Raw genomic sequence first — 21,432 nt, forward strand, 5'->3', positions numbered from 1 at the left:
CATATCACAGTTTCAGTTATTTTTATCGAAATCCAGAACATCATCATCTTCGGTTACTTTCAAGGAAGATGGCCTCGTTGTGGCCAAACGGTCAGTGATTAGGGGTTGTGCCTATAAAGACCTTTCCTCAGAATCACAATATCTACAACATATCACAGTTTCAGTCATTTTTACCTAAATCCAGAACATCGCCATTTTCGGTTACTTTCTAAAATGTGGCCTCGTAGTGGCAAACGGTCAGCAATTAGTGGTTTCGCCCGTTAAGACCTTTTCTCAGAATTACAATATCTACAACATATAACAGTTTCATTCATTTTACCGAAATCCACATTACCATTTTCGAATACTTTCAAGGAAGATGGCCTCGTTGTGGCCAAACGGTCAGTGATTAGGTGTTGTGCCTATAAAAACCTTTCCTCAGAATCACAATATCTACAACATATCATAGTTTCAGTTATTCTTACCGAAATCCAGAACATCTCCATTTTCGCTTCCTTTCAAAATGTGACCTCGTAGTGTCCAAACAACCAGTGATTATTGGCTGTGCCCACTAAGACCTTTTCTCAGAACCACAATATCTATAACATATCACGGTTTCAGTCGTTTTTACAGAAATCCAGAACCACAATCTTCCGTTACTTTGAAAAAGGTGGCCCTGCAGTAGTCAAACGGTCAGTAATTATTGGTTGTGACCATTAGGACATTTTCTCAGAATCACAATATCTACGACATATCACAGTTTCAGTAATTTTTACCTAAATCCAGAACATCACCATTTTCGGTTACTTTCAAAAAGTGGCCTCGTAGTGGCCAAACGGTCAGTGATTAGTGGCTATGCCCATTAAGAACTTTTCTCAGAATCATTATGTTTACAACGTATGAAAGTTTCAGTCATTTTTACCGAAATCCCGGCCATCTACATTTCCGGTTACTTTCAAGCAAGTGGCCAGGTAGTGGCCATACGGTCAGTGATTATTTGTTGTGCCGATTAAGACCTTTTCTCAGAATCACAATATCAACAACATATCACAGTTTTAGTCATTTTTACCTATATCCAGAACACCAACATTTTCGATTACTTTCCAAAAAGTAGCCTCGCAGTGTCCAAACGGCCAATGATTATTGATTGTGCCCATTAAGACATTTTCTCAGAATCACCATGTCTACAACATATCACATTTCAGTCATTTTTACCGAAATCCAGGCCATCAACCTTTTCGGTTACTTTCAAGCAAGTGGCCTGGTAGTGGCCAAATGGTCAGTGATTAGTGGCTGTGCCCCTCAAGATCTTTTCTCAGAATCACAAGATCTACAACATATCACAGTTTCAGTCATTTTTACCGAAATCCAGAACATCACCATCTTCAGTTACTTTCAAGAAAGTGGCCTCGTTGTGGCAAAACTGTCAGTGATTACTGGTTGGGCCTATTAAGACCTTTTCTCAGCATCACAATATCTACAATATATCACAGTTTCAGTCATTTTTACCGAATCCAGAATATCACCATCCTTGGTTAATTTCAAAACAGTGGCCTCGTAGTGGCCAAACGGTCAGTGATTAGTGGTTGTGCCCATTAAGACCTTATTTCAGAATCATTATAGCTACAACACATCACGGTTTCATGCAATTCCAATGAAATCCAAAATAACGTTAAGTTCTGTTGTTTGAAAAAATGTGGCTCTGTAGTTATCAAACGGCCAGTGGTTGGTGGTTGTGCTTATTGAGAGTTTCTCAGGATCACTACATCTACAACATATCACAATTTCAGTCATTTTTATTGGAATTCAGGATATCACTATACTTGGCTGTATTCAAAAAAGTGGCCCTGTAGTGGCCAAAAAATCAGTGGTTGGCGATTATGCCCATTAAGACTTTTTCTTGGAATCACAATATCTACAACATCACGATTTTTGTCATTTTGTCCAAAATCTCGAATGTAGTTTTCTTCGGCTTTTTTTAAAAAAGTGGCCTTTTGGTGGCCAAACGGCTAATGATTTGTAGTTGAGCCCATTGAGACTTTTTCTCAGGAACATCATATCTACAGCATAACACGGTTTTAAGCAATTCCACCGAAATCCAATTCCCGTAAAGATTGTGTGGGGTCCTTTGTCATTTCGAAGGAGCATTGCCTCTGCAAAACTTCTCTCTCAAAAACGACAAAACCAGTATTTTGTACTTTGAAGTCATCTTTGCATCGGCAGAGTTTCGTTTCTTTAATGTGGACCTTTTAAATCAAGTGGACCTTCTTTTTGAAAAGGGACCCTTTGCGCCCTCAACCTGTTCTCTGAAAGAAACAAAAAACACGTGTTCATTTGTTTTCGGTCTAGTATATGTGTGCTAAGTTTGAAGAAAATCGGATGAAGAGAAACCCTTGTGAAGCTATCTCCTTTATAGTTTTACTTTTTGGACTTGACAGGTTGTTTGCCCCAAAGTCTTCAGTTTCTTTATGACTTCAAATTGTATTGTAAATAAATGCACCTGCAAATTTGCAATATTATATACTGTAATTTCTTAGCCGATAAAATTTTCTGTCCCCGAAAAACAAGAAAGCACCTGTCAAAAGCAATTCTTCGAACTTTCTCGTAGAATTTATCATATAATAAGTTTTTTTTATTCCTCTCTCTCAGAGATTTGCATCCCTTTTGGCCTTTAGGGCCACTCATTGACAAAAGGTGCACACATGACCGCTATATGCAGACATGCTCTTAGGTAGGATCAGAGATTTGGAAAGTAAACGATGTTATAATAATATTAATAATAATAATAATAATAATTGTTATTATTATTAATAATAATAATATTCTTATAATAATTAGGTTTACAACTAGAGTCCCATCTCTTTATCTTGCATGAGAGGCCCGCTAGTTAGCTAAGCCACTGGTGTTCCTTATTCTGTGTTTGTCTTTCTTTCCGTATCGTGTGGATGTTTGTTTTTGGGCTGTTAGGCTTGTTGGCTGTTAGGCTGAGATGATATGAGTTGGTCGCGGCAGTAATGTTATTTTGTATAAAAGTAATAGTTACTCCCGTGACCAAGTTGTGTCACCCCGTTATCTGATATTTAGTAATCAGAGAGATATCAGGAGTTTATGGAACTGGTCTATAAAAACTCCATTCAGTGAGTTCAGTCACTGAATAATAAATTTTATCGCAGATTTATATTTGTTCTTCGTCAAAATATGCTTAACCATTTCCGAGAAAATTACATTGTAGGAATTATGCAGAACAGTAAATCAGTGGTGACGTGAATTTTGAACAGGATATAAGCCTACTGGTTAATGCTGTGCCTTCATATCCAATTTCAAAACTAACAATATTAATTTAGCATCGACTACAGGATAGTAGCGTTAAGTTACTTCAACTACATTTGAATTTATTTTAAGGCTTTGAAACACCCGAGGCTCAGAGAATATAAATGAGGGAAATGAGTCAATTGGGCCATAAACATTTCGCTAGTGAACTAAGGAAGAGTCTTGGTAAACTCCTAAGTTGAAATATTTGCCCACTAGGGATCGATCACATCATCTTCCTAATCTGAAGTAATTGTAATACCGCTAAGCTCAAATGCACATGGTTGATCATACTTTTGTTTTTGTATTTACAAGCAGTTTTATTAACTACCTAAGTAAACTACATACTTTTTTGTAATGTAAACTGTTACAAACTGGTATTGAATAATGCTTCTGTGTGTTACAGCTGCCAAGCACACAAGTGAAATTAGCTATTTTAACAAGATAATATAAACGAAGCGCTGTTTTTGAAATTTATAATCTTCCACCTTTTCTGAAATAATACTGTCCGTTCTACCGTTTAACACAACATAAAATAATTTGCCTTGTCACGTAATAATACTTGTTTATTAAAAGATTTAGAAAGGTAACGAAAGTGTATAGTTTATACAAGTGTTTGAAGTGTTATATTTAATGTATTTCTTTGTTGTGAGAGTGAGGAAAATCATTACAATAAATAGAATAAGTTCAGTTTACTTTTAATGGAGTTTCCACTAGTCTGTTTGTGAAAACCTAATATAGCAGTATGCATATCACCTTGATTCGAAGTAGAGCTAAAGTTCTGGTAGCTCTGGCTTCGTATATAATAAGCAAATTTCTAAAATAACTAGCACCATGATATAAGTGCAAATTTCAACAAGGCACTTTGTCCCTGTTGATTTTCAGTGTGTGTGTGTATATATTTATCTGCTTCTACGTTCCACTTAAATCAATCAGCCACACATATTTTAAACGCCGTGATTAAGTAACTACTTATATTAGAAAGGAAATCAATTCTATAAATGTGCCCTAGTTGTTTCAGGTAGTAAATTCTTATATTTTCGCTGTTTTGAAAATAGTAAAATCATGAACAACAAAGACAGAAATATTCATCTTGAACACACACACACACACACACACACACACACACATATATATATATATATATATATATATATATATATATATATACATATATATATATATATATATATATATATATATATATATATATATATATATATATATATATATATATATATATATATATATATAATTTATGTGAATAAAGTTTTTCATTCATTGGAGATGGCTCTCTCAAAATTTTCTTTGGCCCTTCGTTGGCGCCCCCTGAGAAATATTCTAGCTACGCTACTGATCCCCGGTGGGGATACTTCAGTTGATATCTTTGGGGGGGACAAAATGTGACTGAAGGGGAAAATTCCCCTCATCCCCCCGGTAATTCGCACCCTGAAAACTAGGGTACCATAATTAACTATATACAGTAAGGGGTTAATATAAATAAACTGTGTTCTGATGAGCAGGCCTACTGTACTACTAGAAAATAGTTTGTTGATGGTATGTAATATTGGAGTTCTTTCAGATCAGTTTGCGTATCCTACGCTTCTCTATATTCTGTATTTTTAATTTTAGATAAGAACATTGTTATTATTATATAATTAGTTTAAAAGAATAATAATAAGCAGCCATTTTTTTCTGCCTTGGGATGGGCACGAGTCGAGCTAAAACTCGACTCGAATTCAAGTCGAGTTTCGAGTCGAATCAAAGGTAATTTTCTCGAATCGAGTTCCGAGCCGAATCATTGTTTTTGACGTCGAGTTTCGAGTCGAGCCATTTATCAAACGGCTCTCTCGTTCCGCTCGTTTTAGAAAGACTTCCAGCATTTATGCACAGCATAGGTTGGAAGGTCATTTCTATATCAACTTCATGAATTAAAGGGGACTCGTATGCCTCGAAAGGCATTTGTTTTGTCCTTCAAGGTCAATAGAAGAATGAAAAAGCTGATACTAGGAGTATTTTAACACGCGACTCACTACAACGATATAACAGAATGTTGCCTCCGGCTGTTAATAAAAGGCTTAACTAGCTGGAACTCGCTAGTATAGTAGCAACGTTCTATGCTGTGTAAGAAATGCTAGGGGTTGTTCTGTCTACGTGGGTGCTCTCTGGCTCCAACACTTACACAAATAATCTTGTCAGGGCGCTGCAGGCAAGATTTTTAGGTTCATAGAAACATAACAAAATAAATATTTCTCACTTGCCACTATCAAAAAATAAACAATTAAAACATAGAGATTGAAGTTAAAATTTCTAACCTCGAAAGCATAATTATTTCTTTCAAGTTTGTTTGTGCAAAGGCAACAAAGGAATACACTAAGCTAGTCACTTTATACTTTATGTCCACAACAAAATCCTTGCAAGTTCTTTCTGCTTTAAAATTATTTTCTTTTATAATGATTTTTTCATTTTAATTTGTATGAATGTAGTATTTTCTTTTAGTAACGTGTTGATAATATCACTGCCTCTTGCACTCATTGTGCATCATGTAAGTTGTTGAACATATACACTAAATATCACGATTATATATGTTGGGAATATGCATTACAGTAATTAAACTTGAACCCGGGGGATTAAACCTGTTTCTTTACGTTTAAGTCAGCCGTGTTACCGACTGAGCTAGGACAGCTCCAACTTATCCTTATATTACCGGTATATTTTACTTTATCACAGCACATCCCTTGATGACAGTGTTCATAAAAGATTTTAACTTAAAAGAAATCAACCAAAAAAATCGAGACTCCCCTGGAAACATATAATACGCCCCGCCATTGATATGCACCCACATACATTTTGGAAAGACGGCGCCGTTGGTTCTATCTGTTGTGTTTGAAACCAGTGTTTCTTTCAGAAACTATGTTCCGGGGGGGGGGGAAATTTCGTATTCCGGGGGGCATTGTTGATATTATTCTGTTTATTATTATATTATAGACGTATTGTTTTGGTCTCTTCCGGCGGACACTCTCAGAGCTCCGGGCGGGCAGTGCCCCCTGAAAACACTTCTGGAAGAAACACTGTTTGAAATACACCTAATGTAATATAAATAAAATAAAAAGTTTGTTTCTGTGTCTGTCTGTCTGTATGTATGTATCTGTGTGCTGCCTGGAGACCGGACGAGAGGCCCGAGAGTTACCAAATTTTGATCTCGGGTACCTTGGTCCAGGTCCCAGATCAAGATGAAGCGTTTTTTTTTTAAAATCGAACCAGGGGGTCTCAAAAGACGTTTACAGGGACATGTGAAAGTAGCAGAAAATGACCGATATTAGTGTCGAATTCATAGTTTTTGCGGCTCAGACATCAATGGTGAAACTCCGACTGCATTAACTTCCAAATTCACCCCATTTGGTTGCGGGTCGTGGTACCGTAGAGGATATCCTGACATGTAAATATAATCCAAAATACCTATATTAATGTCAAATCCATAGTTTTCGCACTCGCTGAAATCAACGGTGATACTACTACAGGCGTTGACTTCCAAATACAGCCACCATGCGAATAATGGGTTTTTCAGATAGTTATTAATAAATGCAAGAAATAAATTATTAATAATAAATTGGAATAGATAGGAATACATTTTGAAATAAAGAAACGAAAGTGTAAACATACATAACCATATCTGACTTTGCATAATCTATCCTAAATCACTAATCACTGCACGATCACTAATCTAACAAGAAGAAAGTAGACTTTGGTAAATTATCTTCGGGGTCATTTTTTGCGAGGTAGTGTTGAACATTTAAAATACGAATATTTAGGGATGCTCACGAGTCGAGACGTGTCTCGAATCTCGACTGGAATTCGAGCCAAGACACACTTTGTAAAATTCGAGACGTGTCGAGACAAACGTATTTCTCGACTCTAATTTTCGAGTCGAGACACGGGTCGAGTCGGGACTGTTCGTAAAACTTTCGACTCGACTCTAATGTCTCGAAAATCTTTCTATAATTTTTAAAATTATTTTGAAGAAAGTATTTACTCAGAAACAGCCTTGAAACCAATTCCAGCATTTATTACTTTAGAAAGGTACAGAACGGATAAACTTAATAGTTAATCTTTCGAAATCAAGATTTTATTTTCAGCTCAATTCAGTTATTTAAAACTAACAATTAATGTCGTGATATTTGATTTTACTTCAAATATAATAATAATAATAATAATAATAATAATAATAATAATAATAATAATAATAATAATAATAATAATAATAATAATAATAATAATAATAATAATGCTCTGGGGAACATCCACGTGACCATCCATGTGTCTGGTGGAGCTCGAGCAAGGCACAATGATGGCCGAGGCGTATCGCACACTGCTTGCAGACTACGTATACCCCTTCATGACGACCATGTTTCCCAACGGTAGTGGCATTTTTCGACAAGATAATGCACCATGTCACAAGGCCAGGAGTGTGATGAAGTGGTTCAGGATATGTTCAACAATGTTCTATATCTGTTGACGGTGTGCGAATTACAAGGGGGATGAGGGAAATCCCCATTGGTAATACTGGATGTTGCTATAACCAAAGGAGATTTCTCTCTATGTCAAAGAACTATGTACTGTGTAATTAAAATGCTATGAGTAGTTTTATCTGTAGTGTGTATAAAATAAATTATTAAGAAATGCAACCTATGTGACTTTATGATTCCAAAAATGGCTTTGGTTCGAATAACATCATAAAACAATAAAAAGAAACTAAATTTCATTGTCAAACCAGGAATCCTTTGAAACTCAAACAGAAAAAGGCTGACACGTTTGTGTCTTTGTTCGGAACGAGAAAACTCATGGAACAATGATTAGTCACTGATGAAACTGGCATTAAGAAAATTTGTATTTGTATAAAGGATTTTTATACATACATATAAGCGCCAACCCTCGGAATGAAATCTTCTGAAACACTGATCTCGATGCATGGTTTAACATTTTATTTGAATCTGGAACACTATCACAAAATATTTAAACTTGAATCGATTGGAAAATGGAAATAAAAGCTGTTTGTAAGAATCATTTAAAAAATAACTTTAGGTATTCCTTGTTCTTTAAGGATAGTCCTCATTTGAAATAATAAACACTGGTATACTTTCGAAGGCAATAATTTATTCCGAGTTAATACATTTTTAAATAATTTCAAAAACTGTGTTTGCATTTTTGAGACATTAGAAGAGACGGGACATTTCAAGAGACGTCTCGTCTCGTCTCTGAAACGAGACGGGACAAGTAGTCTATCTCGTCTCGTGTCTCGTATTAAAGGGTTCTGTCTCGTCTCGTGGCAACACTAGTTGAAAGAAAGAAACAAATATGTAAAGATACATATATGACTACACACACGGATAAAGTAGTCATACATGTATTTTAACCTTCTGACTACTTAACCCCCACTAATTTAAGATAATCTACAAAAAATGCAAGAAAGTAATTATTAAGAAGAAATATAAACATATAGAAATGTATTTTGAAAGGGAAAAAAGCAAACCATACCAGCCGTAATATGAAACTGGGTTGCTCACTCAACAAGCAGACACCTTACCGAATTATCTGCGGGAGAACTTGCAATTTGTGGTTTCGAAGCTTTATTTATACTGTGTGTGTTACGTAACGACGCTACGGGATGTCATTACTAGTGCGATCACCTCATTCAAGACCCGTTTTGTAGATTGATTGAGAAAAAAAGAGTGATTTCGTAAATCTACAAAACGGATCTTGTATATACAGAGTGTAACAAAAAGGTACGGCAAAACTTCATGGGTGGATTCCTTATGGGTAGGCAAGCAAAAAAGTTCAGATGACCATATGTCGGAAAATGCATCGTTCCAGAGTTATGGCCCTTGAGCCGCCTAATGGTGTGAAATAGTCACATTCTGATCACTCCTTAATGTGTCTCAATTTAAACCTCAATATCTCAAACTCTAATTAAGATAGTACGCGACAAAACATAACCAATTTTTCCATCAAAGGTCAAGATCTAAGGGTTTACTTGTCCCTACCATAAATCCTTCATTGTAACTAGATTTCGGCGTTGCCGCTCCAACTCATGTAGAACTGTATAAAGCTCTCATTATGGCTAACCCCATTACGGTTATCATAGTAGCATCGTACAGCGTTTGTTCCGTTTGGCATCTAGCTTTTAAAGCGTGATTGAACAACGTATATTTCGGTAGCTAGGCTTTGCAATCAGCCCACGTCATGTGACAATATATTATCTCAATGGAATGACAATATATTATGCCTTTTGGGCATCAAATTTCAAAATTTTGGGTGTGGGCTTTTGCATCCTAAAGCCGTTTTTCCGCAGAATAAAAAATCGTATTCTTTTATTTTTTGCGTATTGTCCCTACACAATGTGTCGTTTCAATTCATGTCCTTCAAGCACTTCTGACATACTGTTATAAGCACTTTTGATGTTTCACGATCAAAGTTTTGGAGGGGTCTGTGTCCCACCTAAACGTTTTTCTTTTTTTTTCAGGAAAATACTTTGAAGCCTACGACTTGGTCTTAAACACCATGATCAGAAGATTTGAGGACTATATTTTCTTTCTGCTGTAGGATATTTAACAGTTGCTGATTAATAATACTAATGTAAAATCTGTTCACATATCTCCAATTTAATCTATATGTATTCAAAGGACATACATTTTGATATTTTAAAAGCACAGTTAAAAATACTTTCCTTGCTTCACCGAAGCAAAAATGATTCTTTAAACGTATGTTCTTTCTAGAACAGCTTCTCTTTATTGATAAAAATAGTAATTTGGCAGTTATTAAAAGCAATATTTCTGAGTCTAGACGTAGAAGAGAGGGGACCATGAGCATTAAAATGATGACAGAAATATAGTGAAATCTCAGTTTCAAATTTCATGTCTACCTTGAATCCAAATACCTGTGCCGTCATTTCCTTCAATGTTGAAAGGGGCCGAAATTTGCAATTGATCTAAATTTTCCGCTTATATAATCGTTAATTCCCACTATTTGTTCATAAAATTTTAAAGAAAAAAATGAAATGAAATTTTTAAGTGTTACGTCCCACGTTTATGCCGGTCAGGCTAAAGGAGACGGTGAGGATGAGAAATGAGTGAAATGGTGGAATGAAGAATGTGGGAGGAAACGGGAGAACCCCGAGAAAACACACGAGCACGGTGTTTCTCTATCACAAAGTCCACACGCCGCTTGCTGGCATCGAACATGGGGCCCCAACCACCGAAGATGAACGCTCTACCACTGAGCCACTGCGCCCCCAAAATTTTAAAGAAATATTAGTTACTAACAAGTAAAACTTCCGATGTGTAACACTTCGAATTTGATAAAGTTTGGCAGGGACATATTACACATGAAATAAACGAATACGTGTTTCCTATTTTCTGCGGAAAATCAGTTTTAGGGGGCAAAGCCCCCACGCAAAATTTTGAAAGTTGACGCCCGAAAGGCAAAGAAAGTGAACAGAAGTAAACGAAATTTTACACACATATTGCAGACAAAATTAAGGAATAAGTGCTTCGTATTTTCCTAAAAAATACGGAGAGGTGGGGCACGGACCCCTCCAAAACTTTCATCACGAAATATTGAAAGTGTTAGTAACAGTATGTCAGATATGTGTAAAGGACATGAAAAATTGCAACGAAACTTCGTGTAAGAACAATGCGCAAAAAATAAAGGAATACGGGTTTTTTGCTGAAAACCGGTATTAGGGGCAAAAATCCCCACCCACATTTTTTTTTTAAATTGAGGCCCGAAAGGCCAGAGGAAGTCAACCGGAGTCAATGAAATTGTGCACAGATATTGTAGACATAAAATGAGGGAAAACGGGTTTCTTATTTTCTTGAAAAAATGAAAACCGTTTAGGTGGGACACAGACCCCTTTTAACTTTGATCGTGAAATATTAAAAGTGCTAATAACAGTATGTCAGAAGTGCTTGAAGGACATGAAAAATTGGAACATATTGTGTAGGGACAGTATGGAAAAAATAAACGAATACGGGTTTTCTATTTTCTGCGGAAAAAGGTTTTAGAGGCAAAAGCCACCATCGAAAATTTTGAAAATTGAGGCCGAAAGGCCAGAGGAAGTGAATTGAAGTGAATGAAATTGTGCATAGATACTGTAGACATAAAATTAGGGAATAGAGGTTTCTTATTGTCCTGAAAAAAAAAAAAGACACCAGTTTAGGTGATACACAGACCCCTCCAAAAATTTGATCGTAAAATGTCAAAAGTGCTCATAACAGTATGTCACAAGTGCTTGAAGAACATGAAGAATTGGAACCACACATTGTTTAGGGACAATACGCAAAAAAAAATAAACGAATACGGTTTCTTATTCTGTGGTAAAACGGTTTTAGGGTGACAAAAGCCCCACCCAAAATTTTGAAATTTGAGGCCCAAAGCGCAAGAAGAACTGCACCGAATTGAATTACATTGTACAGAGATATTGTAGACGCAAAATGAGATAATTGGGTTTCGTATTATCCTGGAAAAAGCGGTTGAGTGAGGCACGGACATTCTAAACCGTTGATTACTAAATATCAAAATTGCAAACAAGTATACGTCAGACGTTCCTAAAGAATATTTAGAATTGCAACGAAACTTCGTATAGGGACAATTTCCAAAACAATAAATGAAACGTGTTTCACCTTTTGTGGAAAAAAACTGTTGGGGCCTAGGCCACATCAGAAAAAAAAGGAAATATTTTCGTAATAGCACAGGAAGGAGTGGACCGAAGCAAATGAAATTGTGTGTAGATATTATATACACCCTATGTAAAATAAACACTTTCGTATTTCTCAAGTGTCCCTATCCATTTTGCTTCAAATTTGGGAGATCAAGAGCAAACTGGAAATACATCGACACTTGTTTTTGTTTATGCTCAAAAACATTGTAAGGGTTAAAAGTGCCTCCTGAAATACTATTTTAAAAAACGCTATACTGTTTGTGCTTGTAGTTGATCTGAAAAATTTAAAGAAATCGGATGGAGAAACGATACATGTGAAACACGAAAGGCCATAGTTTATACACCCAATATCTACATACAATTTCATTCGCTTTCGTCCACCCCTCTCGCCACTCAAAGCCTCAAAGCCATCTTACCTCTACTTGTGCACATTTCATTCATTTCGGTCCACTTCTTCTTCCCTTTCTTGGTCAACTTTCAAATTTTTGAGTGGGAGCTTTTGCCCTCTAAAACCATTTATCCACAGAAAATAAAAAACGCGTATTCGTTTATTTTTTTGCGTATTGTTCATACAAAAAGTTACGTTCAAATTCTTCATGTCCTTCACACACACCTGATATACTGTTATTAGCACTTTTGATATTTCTTGATCAAAGGTTTGAAGGGGCCCGTGCCCCACCTAACCGTTTCTTACATTAAGATACGAAACCCGTATTCCCTCAGTTTATATCTGCAATATCTGTGCAAAATTTCATTCACTTTGCTTCAGTTCTTCTTACCTTTCGGGAGTCAACTTTCAAAATTTTGGGGTGGGTTCTTTTGCCCCCTAAAACCGTTTTTCTGCAGAAAATAAAAAACAAGAGTATTCGTTTATTTTTGGCATATTGTCCATACACAAAGTTATGTTGCAATTCTGCATGTCCTTTACACACATCTGACATACTGTTACTAACACTTTCGATATTTCGTGATCAAAGGTTTGGAGGGGTCGGTGCCCCACCCAACCGTTTTCTGAAGGATAATATGAACAACCGTATCCTCAGTTTACGTATGCAATATCTGTGCACAATTTCATTCAGTTCGGTTCACTTCTTCCTGCTTTCGGGCGTCAACATTCAAAATTTTAGGTAGGGATTTTGCCCCCTAAGACCGTTTTTTTTTCAGAAAATCAAAATCCAACATTTATTTACTTTCTTGCGTATTGTCCATACAGAAAGTTATGTTGCAATTCTTCATGTCCTTACACACATCGGACATACTGTTACTAGCACTTTTGATATTTCGTCATCAAATAATTTGAGTGACCCGTGCCCCACCTAACCGTTTTTTTAGGAAAATACGAAAACCGTATAATCATTTCACCTCTACAATGTCTGTGCAAAATTACGTTCACTTTAGTTCACTTCCTCTTAGCATTCAGAATCAACTTTCAAAATTTGTTTTTTTTTCAACCTAAAAACCGTTTTTCTCAGAAAATAAAAAACAAACTTTATTCGTTTGTATTTGGTGTATTGTCCATACACAAAGTATGTTGCAATTCTTCATGTCCTTTACACACATCTGACATACTGTTACTAACACTTTCGATATTTCGTGATCAAAGGTTTGGAGGGGTCGGTGCCCCAAACAACCCTTTTTTCAGGAATATACTAAACCCGTATTCCCTCATTTCATGTCTTTAATATCTGTGCACAACTTCATTCACTTTGGTTCACTTCTTCCTGCCTTTCGGGCGTCAACATTCAAAATTTTGGTTAGAGTTTTGTCTCCTAAAACCGTTTTTTTTTAGAAAATAAAAACCAGTATATATTTAATTTTTGCGTATTGTCCATACACAAAGATTCGTTGCAATTCTTCATGTCCTTTACACACATCTGACATACTGTTAGTTGCAGTTTTTGTGTTTCGTGATCAAGGGTTTGGAGTGGTCGGTGCCCCACCCAACCGTTTTCTCCCGAAAAATTCGAAAAACCGTATCCTCATTTTCCGTGTGCTATATCTGTTCAAAATTTCATTCACTTTTGTTCACTTCTTCTTGCCTTTGGGGCCTCAATTTTCAAAATTTTTGGTGGAGGATTTAGACCCTAAAAATATTTTACCTCAAAACATAAAAAACCCGTATTCGTTTATTTTTCCGTATTGTCCATACACAAAGTTACGTTGCAATTATTCATATCCTTTACACACATCTGTCATACTGCTTTTAGCACTTTTGATATTTCGTCATCAAATGTTTGGAGGGACCGTGCCCGACCTAACCATCTTTTTTAGGAAAATACGAGACAGTATTCCTTCATTCTATGTCTACAAAATCTGTGCAAAACTTCATTCACTGCGGTTCACTTTTTCTTGCCCTTCGGGCGTCAACTACCAAAATTTTGGGCTGGGTTCTTTTGAACCTAAAACCATTTTTCCGCAGAAAATAAAAAAACAGTATTCCTTTATTGTTTGCGTATTGTAAATACAAAAAGTTTCGTTGCAATTCTTCATGTCCTTTACACACATCTGACATATTGATACGAGCACTTTTGATATTTCGTGATCAAATTTTTGGAGGGGTTCGTGGCCCACACAACCGTTTCCTCCAGGAAAATACGAAACCCGTATCTTCATTTACGTATGAAACATCTGTGCACAATTTCATTTACTTCGGTTTACCTCTTCTTGCCTTCCGGGCGTCAACTCTCAAATTTTTGTATGGGGCTTTTTAAGCCTAAAATCTTTTCTCCGGAGAACATAGAAACATATTCATTTTTGTTTTTGTGTGTTGTCCATACACGAAGTTATGTTGCAATTTTTCATGTCCTTTACACACATCTGACATACTGTTACTTTTGATTATTCGTGATCAAATGTTTGGAGGGATCTGTGCCCCACCCAACCCTTTTCTCCAGGAAAATTCGAAACCCGTGTAATCATTACACGAGTTCAATATCTGTGCATAATTTCATTCACTTCGGTTCACTTCTTCTTGCCTTTCGGAAGTCAACTTTCAAAATTTTGGGTTTGGGCTCTTTCCTCCAAAAACCATTTTTCCGCAGAACATAAAAAACCCGTATTCGTTTATTTTTGGCGTATTGTTCATACACAAAGTTTCGTTGCAATTCTTCACGTCCTTTATACACATCTGACATACTGTTACTATCACTTTCGATATTTCGTGATCAAAGGTTTGGAGGGGTCTGGGACCCACCCAACACTCTTTTCCAGGAGTATACGAAAGCCGTATTCCCTTTATGTCTACAATATCTGCGCACAATTTCATTCACTTTGGTTCAATTCCTTTTGCCTTTCGGGTGTCAACTTTCAAAATTTTGGTTGGGGGATTTTGCCCCCTAAAAGCGTTTTTCCGTAGGGAAAAACAGTATTTGTTTATTTTTTGAGTATTGTCCAAACAGAAAGTTATGTTGCAATTCTTCATGTCCTTAACACACATCTGACAGTGTTACTAGCACTTTTGATTTTTCGTGATCTAAGATTTGGAGGGTTCTTTGCTCCACCCAACCCTTTTTTGCAGGAGTATACGAAACCCGTTTTTTTTGTTGTTGTCATTTTACGTCTACAATATCTATGCACAATTTTATTCACTTTGGTTCACTTGCTTTTGCCTTTCTGGTGTCAACTTTCAAAATTTTGGTTGGGGGATTTTGCCCCAAAATTTTGGTTGGGGGATTCGGTGCCCCACCCAACCGTTTTCTGAAGGGAAATACGAAAACTCGCATCCTCAGTTTACGTCTGCAATGTCTGTACACAATTTCATTCACTCCGGTTCACTTCTTCTTCCTTTAGGACGTCAACTTTCAAAATTTTAGTTGGGGTCTTTTTCCACCTAAAACTGTTTTCACGCAGAACATAAATCCGTATTTGTTTATTCTTGGCGTATTATTCATACACAAAGTTATGTTGCAATTCTTCATGTGCTTTACACACATCTGACATACTGTTACTAGCACTTTTGATATTTCGTGATCAAAGATTTGGAGGGTTCTTTGCTCCACCCAACCCTTTTTTGCAGGAGTATACGAAACCCGTTTTTTTTGTTGTTGTCATTATACGTCTACAATATCTATGCACAATTTTATTCACTTTGGTTCACTTGCTTTTGCCTTTCTGGTGTCAACTTTCAAAATTTTGGTTGGGGGATTTTGCCCCTAAAATGTTTTTTCCTCAGAACATAAAAAACCCGTGTTCGTTTATTTTTGCGTATTGTCCATACATAAAATTATGTTGCAATTCTCTATGTCCTTTACAAACATCTGACATAGTGTTACTAGCACTTTTGATATTTTGTAATAGAAGTTTGGGGGCTTCGTGTCCCACCCAACCGTTTTTTCCAGGAAAATACGAAACCCATTTTTTGTCATTTTACGTCTACAATATCGCACAATATCGTTTACTTCGGTTCACTTCTTTTTGCCTTTCGGGTGTCAACTTTTTAAATTTTGATCGGGGCTTTTATATTAAAATTTTGCATTATATAACTCTTTTTTTTATGAGATTCTTTTTTGGGGGTGAAGGAGAGAAATGGTTTCCTCTGATATTTGTTTCTTGCCATTCATCTTGTTTGAACTGCTTAAGTAAGATCATTTTGTAACTTTTGATGTGATCCAAATCTGTTACGATAATAAAATTGTCATTCTTAATAATTTGTTTTATTCTCTTATTTGCAGTTTGCCACACTGATATATTTGTTACAAAATTGAGGTTTGGTCCAACGCCTTTCGAATTAGCAACCAACCAAAGCGCCGAGCTTTTTGGGTTGCCTGCTATTGCAGGAAAAGGAGAATTGTAAGTGGTAATGCACTTTTGGAGTCGTGTATACAAATATTGGTTATTTTCATTTGTTAAAATACAGTATCTGTTGAGTGCTGTATTTTAAGAGCGTGCATATGAATTTTATTGAAACCGCATTTTTATAATTTCGATGGATTTTTTTCAATTAGGTATCGAACGACTGAGTTGACGTACGGAAATTATTGAAGTACTTCTCGTCTTCTCGCAAATCTATATACACAGACGTAAAGCTCCCTTCAGATTTCTTTGAGAAACTAAGGCAGCGTTTCCCAACCTTTTTCAACTTGTGGCACACTAAGGGTGTTACTTGGATTCTCGCGGCACAATTATAGATATTATTATTTGTAAATATAAAACACAGTCGCATTTTTTCTGTGATTATTGATCTGCTCAGAGAGGTTTTTCCCGTAGTAAATCATTATACTTATTTTTCATTCTATTTTATAAATAGGAAACAATTGCAGTGAAATGTTGGACTCAGGTTATTAAAAATACGCTTTCTTCTTAAAAACTATATCCAACCTTTTACTAAGAAGGAAGATTACTAAATAACGAACGAACAAACAAAACTCTTATGCTTTTAGAACACAAATGTAGGTAATTTGTCGAAAGGATTGAATTATATTTTAAATTATCAAGTTACGAAACAATCTGCAACAATAAAGAAGCAATAATGATCATAACAATGATAACGAATACATTTTTCAACATTAGAAATGTACAGAACAGTAACCCTGTATGAAACTTAAAATTGTAGATTCATAGTACAGGTTCATATCATGTGAAATACAAATATACATTTTCCCCTACGTTTGGCAATAGAATTGCTATAAAATTAATAATTTTGCTTCGATTTCTCGCGGCACACCAGTGTGCCGCGGCACACCGGTTGGAAAACACTGAACTAAGGTATGAATCTTGAGACATTTATTTTTCTGTGTTCTTCGTTTTCTCTTCTTACAGAAATATTAAGATGCCACTATTGTCGTTTCGAACTTTTTATGTTGACTCGCAACACTGACTGAGAAGAATCATGTATATAATCACATGACGCGTAGCGCGTAGCTACGGATGACTGTGTAAGCACACACGCGTAGTGCGGAGGGCGGAAGACGGAGCGCGGAGCTCCGCTTGACTGTGTAACGGGCCTTACGAAAAAAGTTATCTCAGCACTGTATTGTACGTACAATTTACCTTTAAAAGCATAGAAGTTTGAAATTCGTCAATAAATAGTACTGTAGATAAGTAACGAATTTTCACAAATCCCTAATCATCTCCATTATAAATAATATAATTAACTGTATCTGTCAAGATACTTAAAGGCTAAATTTTCTCTTCTAGGCCACTACTGTATGCATTACAGATGCAAGAACTCGAATAAAAAAGGCTTTTAGAAACTATTTTTTTCTGGAAAATTCTGTGTTTTTTAAAAATATTTTAACAGTTTATGTACAGATGGTGATCAGAAAAATGGAAACACCTGTAGTTGGCAACACGTCAGATGTATGGGTTGGCAGTGGTGTCGTGGCGCCCGCAGCGCCGGACCGCTGTTGGTGGTGTGTTAGGTTGGTCTCCATACTACGTCAGGCGCAGTGGAACAGCAGTGTACAGTGGCTGCAGCAGACGGAGGTAGTGTAAAATGGGAGACCTCTTAGATTTTCAAAGAGGGCAAATTGTTGGTGCGCGGTTATGTGGAGTGAGTGTTACGGCAGTGGCTACTGTGTTAGGTGTGTCGCGTGGGACCGTGTCGAAGGTGATGACGGCCTACACAACACACGGAAAAACCACATCGGGGAAGCGGAACAGTGGGCGGAAGAAAATCATGAGTGACAGGTCACGCCGGGTATTAAAGTGCATTGTCACGCAGAACCGTCGTGCCACTGCAGAGCAAGTGACGGAGGAACTCAATCAGCACCTCCCCCACCCTGTTTCGACAATCACAGTCCGCCGCGAATTACATGACATGAACTTACGGGGTCGTGTTGCACGGGCCAAACCGCTCATCAGGGACCATAACGCTTTCGCACGCCGCAAATGGTGCCGCGATCATGCAACTTGGACCGTTGAGGACTGGAAACGTGTGATATGGTCGGATGAGTCATCCTTCACCCTATTCCCAACCACGGGCCGTGTTTATGTGTGGAGAACGCCCTAAACAGCTTATGATCTGTAGTGTCTCCGCCAAACTGTGAAACATGGCGGCGGCTCGGTGATGCTTTGGGCCGCCATATCATGGTTTTCACTGGGTCCTGTGGTCACACTTAGCGGACGAATCACTGCCAACGATTATATCGCAATTTTAGGAGACAATTTACATTCTATAGTCCGGATGTTGTTTCCGGACAATGACGCCATCTTCCAGGCTGATAATGCACCCATTCACACAGCTGGCGTTGTTGCAGCGTGGTTTGAGGAACATCGGGATGAAGTTCAACACCTCCCCTGGCTCGCCCAATCCCCAGATCCCAATATAATTGAACATCTGTGGTTCGTCTTGGAAACACGACTCCGGCGACGATTTCCACTTCCATCCTCTCTCACAGAACTGGCCGATGCCCTGCACGAGGAATGGTGTAAAATTCCAATTGCTACCATTCACGACCTCTATGCCTCCATCCCACGTCTCATCAAGGCTGTTCTGAAGGCGAAAGGTGGTCCGACACCATATTAATCTGGTAAGTTGAAATGTCGTTCAGGTGTTCCCATTTTTCTGATCACCATCTGTACGTTCTAGCTTTCAAAGTTATTTGAGTAAAAAAGTTTAATGATGTTACCAATAACGGTGTCGAAAATGTAATGTACCTTGCCTACCAGTTAGTTTTTAGGCAAGCAGTAAACACACACACACACACACACACACACACACACACACACACACCTTCCAGGAGCTTGATAACATAGAAAACGAAAACGACATCTATGATGTGGTAGTGTTGTATGCTGGCAATTAATACAATATTGATCGAATAGCAATCAAGACTGCTAGTCCAGGACTGAACATAGGACTTACACAAGTATTTAATGTTGTAAACATACTTTGTTTAGTTGTAGAATCTACAACAAGGAAACACTTTTTCCTTTATGACCTGAAAGTCATAGAAAGTGAAAAACAGAAAAGGTGAAAATTTCCGGCCCATTTACCTCGAAAAACCCGGCATAAAACCCTCCATCCCAAAGAATTTTTTTTAGATATCTAGATTCATATAACTTTTTTTTTGGTAAAGAGAAAGAGAGAGAAAGAAAGAAAGTTTTCGATATATATCTCTAAAATCGATAGCTTATCCCTTAGAATAATTTTATTTGGTTACAGGTTACAGGCGATTACTATTTATTTTGAAAATTCTTAGTTTCAATATTTAACTTAATTAAGATTTTCAGTATATTGGTTCTTTTCTGTTTAAACTAAAACACAAAACTTAGTACTTCAGGTATCTGAAGTACCTGATTGGGAACCTTTTGTTTTGTGCCCTCCTGTAACGGTAAAAGTTGCGAAGGGAGTATAATTTCGGCAATGATGTTCACCATATCGTTGCATTTAAGTTAGATTTCATTTAAACAAATACATGAGGTATAAATTACGAGTATAAAGGAAGTTTTGACAGTATGACACATAAGTCTGTAGTATTGTTTGCTTTTACACTGATGTTAGTGAAATGTAACATTAGTAAATACTATATTTTCTTTATAATTTCAGATTCTAATATTGTAATAAAGAAGAAGTGTGCTCAGAGAAGACCTCATGCTATGTTACATTGAAGAGGACATAATTTTAAAAATGGTACAACTTTTAAGAACAAAAAAAAATATATTTTTGCTTGTGCATGTTCCTGAAGTTTGAGATTGGGCTAAAAAATTACAAAATTAATTCATAGTGTTCAAAACATTTTTTAAAAAAGAAATTATTGATTCCTGTTGGTTATTATCCGCTTGTTTTCTTTCAAACTTTACTATCTTTAGTGACTTTTGATAATTAAATATACATTTACGAACTGCTGAACCATATCTAATGCATTTGGCATTGTTTTGGCAACTGTGAACAGTGTCACAGTGCATAATGGCAGAATCAAACTGTTAATTACAAATTCCAAGGAGAATTATTCTTTTTCTTTAAATTTTGTAAATTAGAATTGTGATTTTTGGTAATACAACACTTGTAGAGCGTACTCTTGTAATAAATAGAAATAAACAATTATTTAAAAACATTCTATATTACATATTCTTAAATTGTAAGTAACTCCAAATTGTTATCATTTTCCAGGTAACGTTTCAAATGTTTCAATACGGTTTCTACGTTACAAATACAGCAGCATGAACGTCGATTTGCGCGGTGTTAGGAGTACGTGCAGGGCTATTAGATAAATGTGTGTCATTGTTAGTATTATGTTTGTCACTGCTGTGAAAAGACAAAGAATAAAAGATACAATCTGCTACATACGAGTAAAAGTGTGTTTTAAAAAAATAGGCATATATAATAAATAAATAAAGAATTTGTTCCATAAAAATAAAAAACTATCAATTAATATATTAGCAATTAACGACGTATTTTTAGCGCGATAGAGGTTCGTTTTTGTCAATTTTCTAGAAAAGCACACACGAGAATGTACCTTCAAGCATGCCATTATGTTTAGTTTGGT

The 21,432-nt window shown here is 36.5% G+C and overlaps 1 protein-coding gene across 1 annotated transcript in view; it reads left to right on the forward strand.

Annotated features, from left to right (window-relative positions):
• The window catches only part of LOC145676514 (F-box only protein 6-like), a gene marked incomplete at its 5' end in the record, with an annotated part of 71,429 nt that extends 50,450 nt beyond the window's left edge, over window positions 1–20,979 (forward strand). The window contains one exon of the mRNA XM_081747336.1: window positions 20,493–20,979. The remainder of the gene's footprint in view (window positions 1–20,492) is intronic.
• Window positions 20,980–21,432: the final 453 nt, after the last annotated feature.

Source organism: Thermobia domestica, unplaced genomic scaffold (assembly GCF_964235325.1).
Source record: "Thermobia domestica unplaced genomic scaffold, izTheDome1.hap1.1 HAP1_SCAFFOLD_189, whole genome shotgun sequence".
NCBI lineage: Eukaryota > Metazoa > Arthropoda > Insecta > Zygentoma > Lepismatidae > Thermobia > Thermobia domestica.